The 14,956-nt window shown below is 45.1% G+C and overlaps 1 protein-coding gene across 2 annotated transcripts in view; it reads right to left on the reverse strand.

Moving 5' to 3' along the window:
- LOC115178919 (axin-2) overlaps positions 1-10,403 on the reverse strand; it is an 81,686-nt gene extending 71,283 nt beyond the window's left edge. The window contains exons 1-2 of one of the 2 annotated variants that reach the window (XM_029740363.1): positions 10,292-10,403; positions 119-327 (exon numbers count right to left, since the gene is read on the reverse strand). The gene's annotated coding sequence lies outside the window, so the exon portion shown is untranslated. Of the gene's footprint in view, positions 1-118; positions 328-1,184; positions 1,207-10,291 lie in introns of those variants that run through there. The other variant, XM_029740364.1, reaches the window with a different exon arrangement.
- Positions 10,404-14,956: the final 4,553 nt, after the last annotated feature.

Genomic DNA, 14,956 nt, shown 5'->3' on the forward strand with positions numbered 1-14,956 from the left:
CAACATGTAAAGTCATGCTCTCAACTATGGGTCCTGGAGCGGGGCCAAAAGGGTGACAGGACAATGAGATCAAAAACTAAATGGAGGACACTGAACGTCACATCTTCATGACTCTCACTTTCAAGATGGGCCGATGTCGGACAGAAAAAGTCGGTCTTCGACTGGTCCAGATGTCCCCTTGTCCCATTGTCATCCAGACACAAGCCTGGTTCCTTGACAAGCCTCTCCAGAAAGAACCCATTCCCATTGGCTCACACTGGACCACTTCCAATCTTCTGACAGCTCCTTTCCATGGGTCAACATTAGAGTGGTCCTTTGTGCCATAGCCTGAAAGACAAAGGAAGAGAGCACATCCCCCTTGAGGTTAGTATAATTGAAGAACCTTCGGACACATCTTAGCTGCATAGGGAGCATTGGGGACATATATCCAGGTAGATAATATTCTAGATCATATATTATTCACACCCTGCTAGGGCTATAGTCAGATCTCCCTCATGATTGCTACAGCGGTCAAGGTTGAAAGGTCACATCAAATAGACAAGGCCTAAGATGACAGCAGAAGACTCCACCGCACAATTCCCCGGTGTCCGCCATGAGCCAGGATCCCCCCCACTCAAGGGTTTTCGGCAAGGGATTGGAAAGGTCGCTCGGCAATACAGGTCAACGCTTTGATCATATCAGAGGAAATCTCAAGGCCCTTTTTATGCATGAGAAGAAGTGGGCTGCCATTTTGAATTTCAGAGGTGAAACGCTGGGCCAAAAGGCTCCCAAAGGGAGCCGGCAGCTCTTCATTAATCAATCAGCAGCTTCGCTTAGATGCTGTTGGACTAAAACAAGATAGGAAAAAACAAAAAAAGGACCCATGATAACAGTTATTAAACTGCATATTTTATCAGGCCCCCCCATTAGAAAGTCAATTGGCGGTTATGTATTCATGCAGGCAGCGAAAGGCTCCGAGAGAGACTGACCCCTATGCTTGACCTCTCTACGGCTTTCAACTTTCTTTCTTTTTCCGGCATCAACTCCCTCCCAGAATGAATACTTTCATTCGTCATCCAGTTGCATAAGTAAACCACATTACATTTTTGGAATGTAAATAATAGAAAGCGCTTTTGTGAAAAATTCATTGGACGCTCCGGTGTTGCCACATAATTATTTAGAGAGCATATGTAAATACCTCTTACAATTGTGGAGGAATGCATGCCATTTCCTCTTCAAAGCCCTACCCATTCATTTGGTTAGCGGAGATAGGAGTTCCATAAAGAAAGAAACTATAGAAATTGTTTGCTCCATGGTTGTGAACTGCGGTGAGAGAACATTTTATATTCAAGAGTTCCAAGTGCCGTTTAGCCCTAGTTTAAAGATCTATTTATCTTCCTATTAAGCATTGCTTAAGTCCGTTTGTCTGAGCGCTTCAATAAATTTGAAAAAAAAAAAAACAGTTCTTGAGTTCTCAAATGAAAACGGTTTATTGAACCCAAACGTTCGCAGGCTACTGTCTGGCCGTAGCCCACGCCAAACAAACCCTTAAAGAAACAGCGACAAGTAACACAAGAAAAGAGAGAGAACAAAGAAAAGGCCTGGTCTTAGAACTTGCAGTGCCCAACCCCATGCCCCTCCCCCCATCCCCCTCACCCTGTTCCACCAACCACAAGGACACCTGGCACTAACACATTCCAGGCATTCACTTCATTGGCAGACAGCAGGGGGACTGGCATGCTGGACCCCGTGAAACCCAGAGCAAACAGATAAACGGGTCCTAATTACAACACAAGAACAGCCCATCAGAACACAGACACATAACTATCCAAGCGGGTTCCTGCTATATAAAACAGAACACTGAAATGGCCGTGTTCTATCATATCAACCCAGAAACAAAATGTGCAGATATTCCCATGCTCTTTAAGACTGTCAGCTGTGTGTATTTTGACTTAGACCCTGCACGTCCTCAGACAGACAGAATGACAGAGGGACTTTCTTCCCGTCTCTGGGGAAGGGGATGTGTTAGACGAATGACATGACTAGCGGGCACCACAGCTAACGCTTCCTCAAACTGTGTATGCGTCGTGATTGCGCTGGTACACCTATAGTTCATTGTCATAAATCAAAGGATATATGATGAATACTCTTTGCGCTAAAATCTCCATTGAGTTATTTGTCCAACCAATGGAGATGGTGTTCTCCATTCCCATGTGACCAAGTGAACCGACGTTGACAAAAACATTTATAGAAAAACATAGTTTTTTACAAGGTACCATAATCATGTAAATGAATATGGTTTGATATAAACTCTGTCAAACATCAGTAGCTAGACTAAGACTACTGCGAAACAAGAGAAAAAATGCAAACAACGACAGTATTATTGTTGAAGTTACTGAGGAAAATGATTAGCTAAGCACACAATAGGACAAAGATACACTACAAAGACAACCCCAAACTATCCTTTGGGAGAGACACACGGCTTCAATTAACTGACAGACAGGGACAGCACTAGGAATTCTATCATGTGTTGGCTGTTGCCTCCACTGCTTTCAACCTCAACCATACAGCAGCTAGCTAGCTAGCGTGGCTTCCCATCAATCGTGTCCTCTGGGTCTTTTGATCTGCTGGGTGGTATGTGCCCTTGGAGATACACGTCTCTCTCCTCCTCCAACCTCTTTGTTGCCAACACCTGATTTTCCTTCCTGCATTAAAGCCAGCTAGCTGATCTGCTCTCTGCTGCAGCGGCTTCCTGCTTATTACGCAGTGAAGATCACGTGACTATGGTGATTTTAAACATGCATAATGCCGAGTCCGCCCCTAACAGTTTTACAGACACATGGAAGGGGATGCACGCACACATACACACACTCTACCTCTCTGGAACCGGGTCTAACCTAACCATGTAAACCCAGGGCCTCCTCCTCCGGCGGCCCAGAGCCAAGTCATTCCGACAGGCCAACAGAACCCCCTGACTGCCTTTGTCAGCCATTTACGTGGTTCCCCTTGAACATGGAGGGCCGTTTCCTGCAAGCCAGACAATATGCATGAATGCCCCTTCGTACTCCTGCTCCCCCTGTGAAGTGGTGTTCAGGTTATATTCCTCCTGGCTAAGCCCCAGCCTTCCCCCCAACCTGCCAGACCCAGACACACACACACATAGATCTGTAAACTGTTTACACCCCAGTTCTCCCACCCGGAGGAGGGCCAAGCCAAACCTCCCTCTAACCCAAATCCAGAGCTCCACTGAGCATCAAGGCACCTCGGATTTCACCGTTGGGGATTCAGGAATACTTGTGTTTGGAGACACTCTCCATGATAAGAGAAGAGAGGAAGAGGAGAAGAGGGGAAGAGGAAGAGGGGAAGAGGACATGGAAGTTGTCTTCCTGAAAGAGTAAGAGAAAGCAGGAAGTTTTGTCTTCACAATTTGAGCTTGTTTTTTCAGTAAGAGCTGGAAATGAATTCCCATATGTATTCTCAGCTTTGGAGGGTATCTGCCTTCCCAATGCTTTGATTTTGATGGAAGCTGCTGAGAATGGAGAGAGGCAACATAACCCATTGTCTCCCATAGACTCAGGTGTTCCCTTAGACATCACTGTCTTCAAAGTCCCATAAGAAACTCATATACTGCATTTACCACCACTTTAAACATTCCGCTAAGCCAAACTCTATTCGCTCCACCACATGGTAATGCATGTTGAATTCTTGACATATTGTGCAAGTCTGATGTAAGTCTACGACAGAGAACTCCATCTCCCTCCCATACTCCCTGCATAGAGTTGCTTAGAACCAGCCAAACATACACTATTACTAAAAGAGAGAGGGGGGGGGGGGGGGGGGAGGGATAGGGATATGTCGAGAGAGATCGCAGGAGTGCGAGAGAGAAATAGATATGTCGAGAGAGGGAGAAATAGAGAGAGGGAGAGAGGGGGAAAGAGAAATGTAGATTTACTGAGAAAGGGAGGGTGAGAGGAAGAGAGAGATGGAAAAAGAGGGTGGGAGTGTGGAATCAGAGAGGGAGGAAGAGCCTTGCACACACAAGGAATGAAAAGGACTGTGCTTATTAACACACTTGCAAGGCTGCCGCTCCCTTAATTGCTTCTGTGTCCAATTTGCTGCGTCGTTGTAATAACGAGGAACTGTGGCAAAGAAAGACATTTTTATGGCTGGGGAGTGGAATTAAGAGAAGAAAAGGCAAAGAAAAGGAGAGAGAGAGAGAGAGAGAGAGAGAGAGAGAGAGAGAGAGAGAGAGAAAAAATCCACAGCCTCCAAACTAGCATGTCCTGAAGTGACATGTATATTGAATACAAATCAGAGGCATTGCCTGCTTCACTAGCTATCTGTGGCACTGCAACTCATTTGCAATGCGTCAACTGGAGCTCAATCAGAGAAGGGCCCTGGTGCATAAAAAGGCGAGCTGCTCTCTGAATATTGGCTAATGCTACATTTGCAAGTCTTCGAGAGAGAGAGAGAGGGTGAGCGAAAGAGAGAGAGAGAAAAAGAGAGAGAGAGAGAGAGAAAGAGAGGGAAAGAGAAAGAGAGGGAAAGAGAAAGAGAAAGAGAGGGAAAGAGAGAGAGAGAGGCAGAGAGATTTCTTGTGAAACCTCTATGAATCACTTTGTAGTGCTGGATTGATGGAAGCGATGCCTGGGTAGGGATTACTCTTTTCATTACAAACCCCCATCTGGTACCAAGACCACGTCTGTCCAGCCTTTCGCCTTTAAACATGTGTGTGTTTCACATCAATCTATTCCTATTGCAGCTGTGCTGGGAAAATGAGACAGACCCACGCACACATGTACACATGTACACACGCACACATACACACACACATGTATGGCACACAAAAACCCATCGACCCCTTTCGTTACACAAGCATCTGCACTCACGCACACACATGCACATCATTTATAAACACACACCAAAACACAGACATATGTCCCCATCCCCCTCCCCACCCAGTCACAAAGACACAAAGAGAAAACACAAGAAAAAGACAGCACTGTCTTTTGAACCGTGCCTATTTCCAACTTGAAAGAGGCAGCCATAATCAAAACCAATGGGCACCATCGCGAAATAAATGAAAAGCAATCCATCCGCCATGCAGCCCCCCCATCCCTCCTTTTAACTGAAGCAGTGGTCCAGAACCCCGCAGATGTTCTCTCCCCCTCCCTCTCTCAGATGTGTGAGGCAAGGCAAAGAAACAGACAGGAAGCTGTCATTAGGTCAGACCTCAGGGAATGGCCTCCCTATAGACCGTTGTTTCTTTTTCTTCTCCACCGTAGTCTTTGGTCATTCAAAATGGCGGCCCCTCTTTTGTGTATCCCATCGCCTGGACAGCTCGACACATCATTAAAACCCCACTTGTCGTTAGATAAAGTGTTATAACGGCGGAACCCTGCACTCCTAAAGCTACGATGCAAATGACACTCAATTCCCCGAAGGGCTCTGGTCAGAAGTAGTGCACTATGTAGGGATTAAGGTGCCGTTAAGGACGCAGATGTAGTCTCTGCTGTAAATGACGGCAAGACAACTGGAACATGACTATGAGGTAGTATACCAGGTGTCATCACCATTCACCACCAACTCTGCTTTCTTATTTCAAACGGTTCTATCACGTTGACAATAAACTGAATGAATCCGTCCATAGAACAAAGGCAGAGGTTCCTTATACATGGGACCATGTAGTATCATCCTAGTTGAGCCAGTTTTCAGTTATTCACAAGTCATATCAAAGTGGGTGGGAGGGATGTCTGGTGCTGCTCAAGAATGGCCCTTATTGGTGGGAGCTACATGCCAATGTTTCAACATACGTCGGTTTGGAGAGAAAGAGAGATGCACCTGTTCTATAACTGACTCGTAATGGGCCGCCAATTAGCCTAACGACGTGTTAGTAACAGAACCAGAATATAAGTATTCTAATTGTTATTTTACAATGAAGAGATTGAAACTGTCATGGAGCATTAAAGGGATGTTGATGAGCAAGAGGGATGGGGGGAATTAAAATAACATTCCTCAACTGAAATCTGTGTTACACTGACTGACTTGGATTTCGCGCGTCACATTGGTGAGGCACAATTCCCTTTGTAATTCTCCTGTCTAAATTGACTGCGAGGGATGGGAGCTCTTTATCTTGAACTTGTAATGAACACGAAGGGAGACAGAGAGCTGGTTTCAAGCGCAGGGCGCAGCAGGTGTTTGTTGCAAAGGACCACAGGAGGAGGCAGGTATCTGGGTCCAGTGACATGCAGAAGGTTATACACAGGGGTCCAAAAAGGCAACAGTACAGGCAGGGAATAGGCAAAAGGCGTTGTTAGTGAGGCAGGCAAAAACTATCATACACAGGAGGAGTAAATAACAGGGAAAAACAGCACTCCAAAGAGAAGTGTGTCACAAAACAAACAATACCTCACAATGACGGGGTGCAAAGAACTGAACTAAATAGTGTGTGGTAATGACATACAGGTGTGTGAACAGGTGATCAGAATTCAGGTGATCTGGAGAGTGAGCTGCGTTCAGGGGATCTATGTGTTTGAGAGTGTGAGCTGGAAAGTGGGCTGGAAAGTGAGCTGCATTCAGGGGATCTGAGTTGGAAGCAGACGTTACAAAACTGCGTCATCCTAGATCTATAGTCTCATCAGAAATAAGAATGTATCCATTATCTCATGATCTGCCTGTCCTGAGCAGTCCCAGACCAATTGGATTTGAACGAATAGCATAATATTAAATCTGACTAGATAAAGGAAAGCCAATTTCATTACATTTTACATGTACCTTTTTTTCACTACAATTACACCTCCTTTTGATTTCATTTTTTTTCCCTTCTTCTTATTTATTAGGGTGCAAGTGAATTTGAACTCTCGTTAGACCAATGCATCAGTTTGAAACAAAGTAAAATTCTCTAGCCTTTCCCTGAAATAATGATTGGTGCAACAAGCAGGTACACCATTGGTCAAGTGGAGACTGTATCGTCTATTGTCTAGTAGCTCCTGTCTTTGTGGTGTCAGTGTTTGTCTCTTTACTGAACTGGACACCACAAATGGACACCGCAGCGCTGTTGGCAACCATTAGTTGACAGGAGAAACATGCCTTGAAGAGGCAACCATCACCATCTCCTCCTCCGTTGTCAGGAGAGTCTGGACAGCCCCATGGTGATCAAACCTGTTTGCAATCTGGCTCTTTCTCTTTATGTCTGCTATGTTAACAATGTGGACACATTGCACATAGTTGCTCTAACCATGCTCTCTCTGAGCTCCGTCTGTGGTCTCTCTCCATTAAATGAAAAGAAAGAAATATCGTACTGTATGCATTCATTGTCCTTTGCTGACAGCGTTAGACAGTGCCAGTTTTTCTGTACTGACAACTGATGAGCAATTAGTGAGCCAGAAGAACCCCTCCCCTGCAATCTCTACGTGCAAGATGCATCAGGCATACGTCAAGCCAGGGGCTCCGAAACCAACCAACTCCTTCAAGGTGCCCTGGTATCACTGGGATCATCTGAAGTGTTCTTGTTATGGTTCGTTCCAGGGAGGAATGTACACTGACTGTATGGAACACGATGTTCCCATTGCTCTGGGGACCCTAGGTCTTTCTGATCATGTTCGGGTTCCTTTAAACACAGTAATTTACGGGGACCCCAGCCCTAGATCAGAGGTTTTTATGTGGGTTAGCTGGGGGGAACCGTGGGGTGGGTGGGGGAAACATGGTCGGGCTACAGCGCTGGAAGTTCTGAATGAAAACAGCATGGCCTTTAATGGGCCGACCTCTGGGTGGTCCAATCAACGTCAAGATGACATTTACTGACACATGGCGTCCATGGCGATTGATGACAGACTTGGAAATGGCTCCTTATTATCCTTCCTCTTCAGATGATTCAAATGTTGATTTATCCAGATGGCAACGCCTCTTGATTACATGATGCAAATTAAGGAATTCCAAACAGGTTGCGCTGGTTTTCTCTGGGTTTTGTGGCTTTTTGACAGCTTCATCTAGGCTTGGATTCTTAAGCCTTATGGTCTAAGGCTTAGGGAGTAAAACGAGTACAAATATCTCACACTCCCCAAACCAAAGACATTTGCCTTATGAGGAAGTTTGTGGTGAATAACTGAAATGCATATTGACTCCATATTCTCTATAACATCTTGGTTCTGGCCCGGAACATACCATTCTTGATTGCTAAAAGGGGACACTGGTCCATAAAGCATAACATTTCTAAAAACAATTCACTTCCTCCTTAGACCCAAGGTCATGAGGTTCATACTGTGGAGTGCTGCTCACCACATCTGACCTCAAATCTCACAAACCTAGTGTTACTAATCTGCATCATAAGACAACTCTGGTCTTTCCCCCTATATGAGTTTCCTGGTAAAACCCCTCAGCGTGTTGTGATTGACCTGCTACTCAGAGTTCGAAGCCTTTAAGACCATAATGAAGCATCCATCGTAAGAGACTGCTGTCATTAGTTATTAACGTTGAGGGACCAAACCTATTACACATGTGGCACACGGCATCAAAGCAATTGAAAACCCATTTCCGATAACAGGAATAACATTGAGTTAGCAATCCTTCAATAGAATAGAAAACATTCTGGACATGAGTTTCAACTACTGGCCAACATGCTTTCGTTTACAAAATGACATCTACAACTTGCTCTGTTGTATCTCTCCGTTACCGGTCAAGGTTATGTGTCAATCACTGGTGGATGGAACTATTTTTAAACTGTTAATAGGTTGAATGGAGGTTGAATGAAACCTGAATGGAGGTTGAATCAAGGTTGAAGCATGTTTTTCTGTCTTTGCCCTTGGCTACATTGATTGGCATCTAAAACGACATAATAATCCAGCAATCAGCTTAGAGTGATATCTATGGCTTTGGGGCTATTTCTCCAAAACCAACTTCCCATTATTGCAGTTATCTCCCCTGTCCAATTGGCCTCAGTATCTCCAACCAGAGGTCCAACTGACCAGCTTAGACTTAGCCTCATGCGGCTTTGGTGTGTTTTGTTGTGAGGCTGAAGAGAATAGGCTCTTAAAAGTGACAGATTTAAAACACACTGTTTTAGAAATGCTGAATTGGAGAAAAAAGTTATACCCTTGCTCTATCCTTCCAGCATTGTGGCCTTGTTCAAACTCTATAAACTTTTAGGGACATGTGCTCTACAATCACTTCAATCCCAAGATGTTCTTGCTAGTCAATGTATCAATAAATTGAAAGCATTTGAGAGACATTTTGAAGAACTTAATGAATGGGGTTATGTGGTCCAAAATGTTCAACATAATCCCAACTTCAAACGGAGTCAGTCTGTAATTTCCTAGAACACTGTGATCCTGATCTCTCACCCACTACAGCGAACCATCTCAGTGTGGAGCCACCGCCATTTGCAAAACTGTCCAACACCACAACATAACAAAAATATATCCGCTGATATCCAGCCAGCAGCCAATAAAGATGGTTTCTCCATGCTGACAACATCCATTTCATTTGGAGGTTTGAAGAGTCAAACACATCCACCGTCGGGGGTCAGTCAGACAAATGGCTTCCTACAGAGACCCCATGATGGAGGGATTGGGGATGAACGAGGGGAAGGGGGGAAGACGAGGAGGGGGGGGGGGTCAGGCAGTATGGTGTTAAACAGACCTGCTGATGGAGAGAGTAGCAAATTATAATCATCTTATGACCAGGTCCGTATTCCAAACCCATTTTAAAAACTCCAAGGCGGCCGATATTTAATTGTGGGCAGCTGTGATTTAATAAGAAGAAGACGAGGCGCGTTTTAAAAGGATGATGACCGCAATGGCTACCTGCAGTGCTCAGAGAAAAACAGAGGGAGCCCCCTCCTAAGCGCTCCATCTTAAAGCCAGCCCAAAGATGAAAATAATAGGAAAATGCAGCCCAGGATTCTGAATAAAAAGGCCTGAATCGCACTTCACTGGGAGAGTTTTCTGTTCATTTGGCTACCTGTGGTTTCTGCATATTAACCTATTCTACAATAGCTTTACAACCCACCGCGAAACCAACACATACAGCATTGTGTCAAACATTTGTTTTCTTTTTCCGTTCGCATTTGTAAAACCACCTGCAGGAGTGGATTACGAATTTGGGAAAAGTACACCTGAAAAACCCCCACCAGAAACAATATTTTCACAAAAACATTCCTGCCAATACTCATAGCGTTATACAGTGACCGCCCGGTGTCTGTATTTTTCCATAAGTCGATCATGAAAAGAATTGTAAACAACGCTTCGACCATCGTATTGATAGCAATGATGAATTGTGACATGAACAGCATCAGATACGATATTGGACCCCCTACCTGGCAGCCCCTCATCCTCGACCCCCGCTGTGTTTTGTCGAGCCATGGCGGCCCCATTGACTGTCTCCCCTAAATCGTCCATTTCGTCCGTAGGTGGTCCAGGTTCGGGCTGTCCTTCTCGGCATTGTGCAACTGGAATAGGTGCGTCCTCTCCTGTTTCGTACTGCAGTTTTAGACTCCACAATCTGATTGGACAACGAGGAGCGGGACTTCATCAGCAGAACATCCCTGTCGTCATGACAACTTGCCAATATCCCAACAGGGGTGGAAGGGCGAAAAAAAAACATGGTTGCCTTCTTGACTCAAAACGGAAGACGTCAACGGTAGTTTATTTCTACATCTAGGGTTACCAAATTTATTGTTTTCTTTCCCAACCTCGTTGCTAAATTCCCGGTCGGTCTTCTCTGTGAGAGTTACTAGGCCACTGTGCTACTGAAGCCTGCAGATGTCCCATCGGAGTTCCTTAGTCCTATTCCTCGCTCCCCAGGATGCCCAATCGGCTTAAAATGATGCCTATAATCATTACTATACGCTTCAATCACTCGGTGGAGAAAAGAAGGAGCCAAAAACTCCACTACCAGCTACTTTCACCTGTTACCCAGTTCTCTCTATGAGATTGCATCATTGAACTTGGTTATAATACAGGGGATTATGCAATAGGGCTTATAATATCCATGGAACCATTACAGTGGCTGTATATCTTGTGTTTAAAAGAAACTTGAAAAAAGTTCCTCTGCTTCGCTCTCTATACCCCCCCATCCCAATTGGATCCTCCCTAACTCCCCCCCCAATCTCTCTTTAATAACTTGGGACTGATTTCCAAGTACAAAGCATTCGGTAAGAATGCATAAGTCTGAGAAGTAAGCATACATTTAGTGTTTCGGTAGAAACAACCAAAAAGAAAAGATGTGTACGAAAACCCCAAGGAAACAACAAAAAAAACATGAAGCAAAAGAGCGAAATAAAAAAGAAGAAAGAACAGAGAAAACGAAAGTAGAGAAAGAAGAGAGAAAGGGAAAAGTAAAGCCATGGGGCATTATCTCGTTGTCAGCCACGTTATCCGCGGTCCAAACAGATGTACATTTAGCGGGGGAGACACCTGCTGTGCTGCTAGCCTGGCTAGCTCTCTGATTAGAAGGGGGAGACGGCTGGTTCCCAGGGTTCCTTTCCCAGTCTCCCTCCACGATGACCTTGGCTGCTCCCACAGCGCTCCTCAGCTATGGCTCCCCTGCTAGGGCTGAATGGTGGCCCGGGACGCAGGGCCTAGCCCGAGCTGCTTTGATACTAATCCCCCTACATTGAGCTAGCACGGCACCCTACCTGGCTCGCTAGCCTAGAGACGGCGCAGCGGCCATTGAAAGTAAGGTGATGAATGAAGGCATAGCTGCAGGAAGCCTGGCTCCCCACGAAGCCCATGCGACAGTGCAGGCCACAAAGCTGCTTAAAACAGTCACTAGCGTTTTTCCTCAGTTTTGGTGGATTTCGGATAAGAAGAAAGATGCCCCAAGTAGTCCTTGTTGTCTTGGGCTTTTGGCGAAAGCATATCATTCTCTGAATTTGAGGAGCGGGAACGGTAGTTAGGCTTTCGAAAAACGTAAACAACGAGTCACCAGCCGTCCTTAGATGCAAAGTATACCTGGAGACACTGGTCAACACATCATTGCATACACACCAAGGCAAATCTGACACAAACACGCGCATGCAGACACACACAAACCTGCACACTCAAGACAACTGGAAAGGAAATGCCTAGTGCTGCTAACAGTAGGAGCCAAAATTGATCGAGGGTGGCAAGGGACAGCGGACGGACCTCTTAAAGCGGTAGCCTCCTTTTTTTTCAAGACCACCGCCCCACTGTTTTTAGGGACGCAAGAGGGGACCGACCTATGTCCAGCTAAGCCACAGAACCAACCTTAACCATGAACCTGTTGTCACAGACTTGTGTGGATTGTCTCATCCTTTGTCATCTACATGCATTCATATAACGTCAAAGAAAATGCTAGAACTGTTTCGAGTATGACCATAACTCGCTAATGTTTACGGAAACTCCACATGACACCATGAGAACCTCCTAAGATCCATAAAGTCTATTCATTACTGTTCCGCAGTCCTAGCCGACAGAAGAGGGGTTTGATCGTGTTTGGAATTCACCATAGTGGGAATATAAAAGCCCACTCATTCCATCATTCACACATCTAGAAGAACCGGGGCTGGCAGCAATGCTCAATTCTGCCAATTCAGATTTCGCCCGGTGACACGGAATCGTAAATCTGTCTCCAAATACATTTAGACGCCGGTAAAAAACAAAACACACAACCATCTCATTGTAACGTCACCACGCTGTAGAGAGAAGAGAGGACTGCTGGGTGTCAGACTCTTAAGGGAGCCGAAGCAGAATTGAATGCCTCTTGTCAGGGGGTTCTGATGCGATTACCGCCCCCTGCTAGGGCAGGGATAGTGAAGTTGTCTGGAGCTGGCAAGGAGACTCAAATGGCACCACGGGATGCCCTCTCGCCTGGAAGCCTTCTCTGGACGCAGCAGGGGAGGGGGGCCAGGGTCTCCACCATCCACACCAGGGAGTCTCTCCCTCTCTGTTGTATGTGTGAGTGTGTGTGTGTGTGTGTGTGTGTGTGTGTGTGTGTGTGTGTGTGTGTGTGTGTGTGTGTGTGTGTGTGTGTGTGTGTGTGTGTGGAATTTGGCTTTTATTGTTGTAGTGAAGAGAGCATCAATTGGTCACTGTCAGGTCTGCCTGATTGCAGCAGAGGCTCCTGGATGTGTGTGTGTGTGTGTCTCGTACCCCCATTCATCACCTCTGAATGTCAGGTCAATGTCAAATCGCTGCCGTATGTTGTTGGTACAAAGCTTTGTCCTTGAGAATCACTGGAGATGATACGGACCATTTAATGAAATCCACATCATTGTATACCTCCAAAAACAATTTCCGCCATAAGCTGAAACACAATATACCATATACTATGTGTAAAAAAAAAAGCTCGTTCAAAAAACAACTCGGTAGACACATCGAGAGAGACAACTCCCACAGCTCTTCTAGGCCTAAATCTTTCTCTCTTTTTTAAGAATACACAAATGTTTTCCAGCGACACTGAGACGTGTTTATTCTTATCCTTATTATATTTACCCTTGAACGTCTCTCTCTGGCCTGTAGACTCACATCTCATGATGTGTTCATGCTTGAAAATGACATTTAGTTCATGATGCATGAATGTAAGTGAATAATACAGCCGGTAAAACATCGCTCATCATCACTTTCTTTGCACGCTAAACCCCTGCAGTGTTTTGCATGCATTTGTATAGAATTACTCCCTATGTAGACATCATACTGGTGTAGTTAGATGAAACACCATGTGAAATCAAGTGAACCAGTGGCATACAGTAAGTGACATATGATCTTACAACCACTTCGTTACTTCTCCCTGCTTCTCTCTAGCCCTCTGACCACCTACGTGGTGTATGGATCAGACGGATAAAGTATTTTGGGTTCCGGGGTATTTCAGACGTTTCAGCTGATACCCCTACCTCTCTGTGCTGCAGTCCCCCCCTGAGGCGGTGTAAAATAAGACTTCAAAGCGCTCTCCGAAATAGTCCTGACACAATCTCATTTCCTCGTGTTACAAGGAGGGCTGCTCAGACTGGAATGTCTCCCTCAGACTGTCTCCTAAGTAGCACCCTATTCCCTATATAGTGCACTACTTTTGACCAGAGTCCTATTGTCCCTGGTCAACAGTAGTGCTCTTTACAGGGAATAAGGTGCCATTTAGGATGTAGACTGGGTCTGTTCTACCTCAGAGCGACTGACTGCTGCATGATGACAGGAGGCCATTTTGACAGAGGCGATTAAATATGGACACTTGGACATCTGCTTAAGGCAAAGCCAGATGGGAGGAGAATTTACAAGGGCCAGGCTTGGTTACGTTGGGTCCGGGATGAAGAGGAAATGGGAGAGGCTCATTTGGTAAGTGGCTATAATGAGTGACGGCCCACAAATGACTGGGAAGTATGACATTGTACAGATGACGTATTAGCGGTTAAGTTTCGGTCTGTGGGATTGGGAGATGTGATGATATTGTATTAGCCACTGGCAGTTTATTGGCAGTTGATTTATTGTATCTAAAGCATGTATTTCTTGATTAATTGTGTATTTTGGGTTCTGGGTTACGTAAATGCAATGTAAATGTATTTTGATGTGCTGATTTGAAGAAATAGGCCTTGTGGGTAAGATGAAGCTAAACCTTACACAAATCTACACAAACATGAGATTTCCTAATATCTCTTAGAATGCTGTTTGCATAGTGTGTGTATGAATAATGAAAATATTATGTTTGGGTTTATACTAGCAAACTGGATTAAACATGTCTGACACTCTCCTTGACTGGAATTCAGTCACGACTTTGACACACTTATTACGCAGGAATACTACCAGAAATTACAGCTGCCACAGATCTGACACACATTCAGTCTCTCTATCCTTGATGGACCCTTCCCATCGAAGGCAGTCCCTCATTTTCTTATTTTCGAAATGTGTTTTTTCACTTATTTCAGTATGGCTAAAATGACAGCCACAACTTAAATTGCATTCTCTCTCTCTCTCTCTCTCTCTCTCTCTCTCTCTCTCTCTCTCTCTCTCCTTCTCTCTCTCTCTGCAGT

Source organism: Salmo trutta, chromosome 38 (assembly GCF_901001165.1).
Source record: "Salmo trutta chromosome 38, fSalTru1.1, whole genome shotgun sequence".
NCBI classification, from domain to species: domain Eukaryota; kingdom Metazoa; phylum Chordata; class Actinopteri; order Salmoniformes; family Salmonidae; genus Salmo; species Salmo trutta.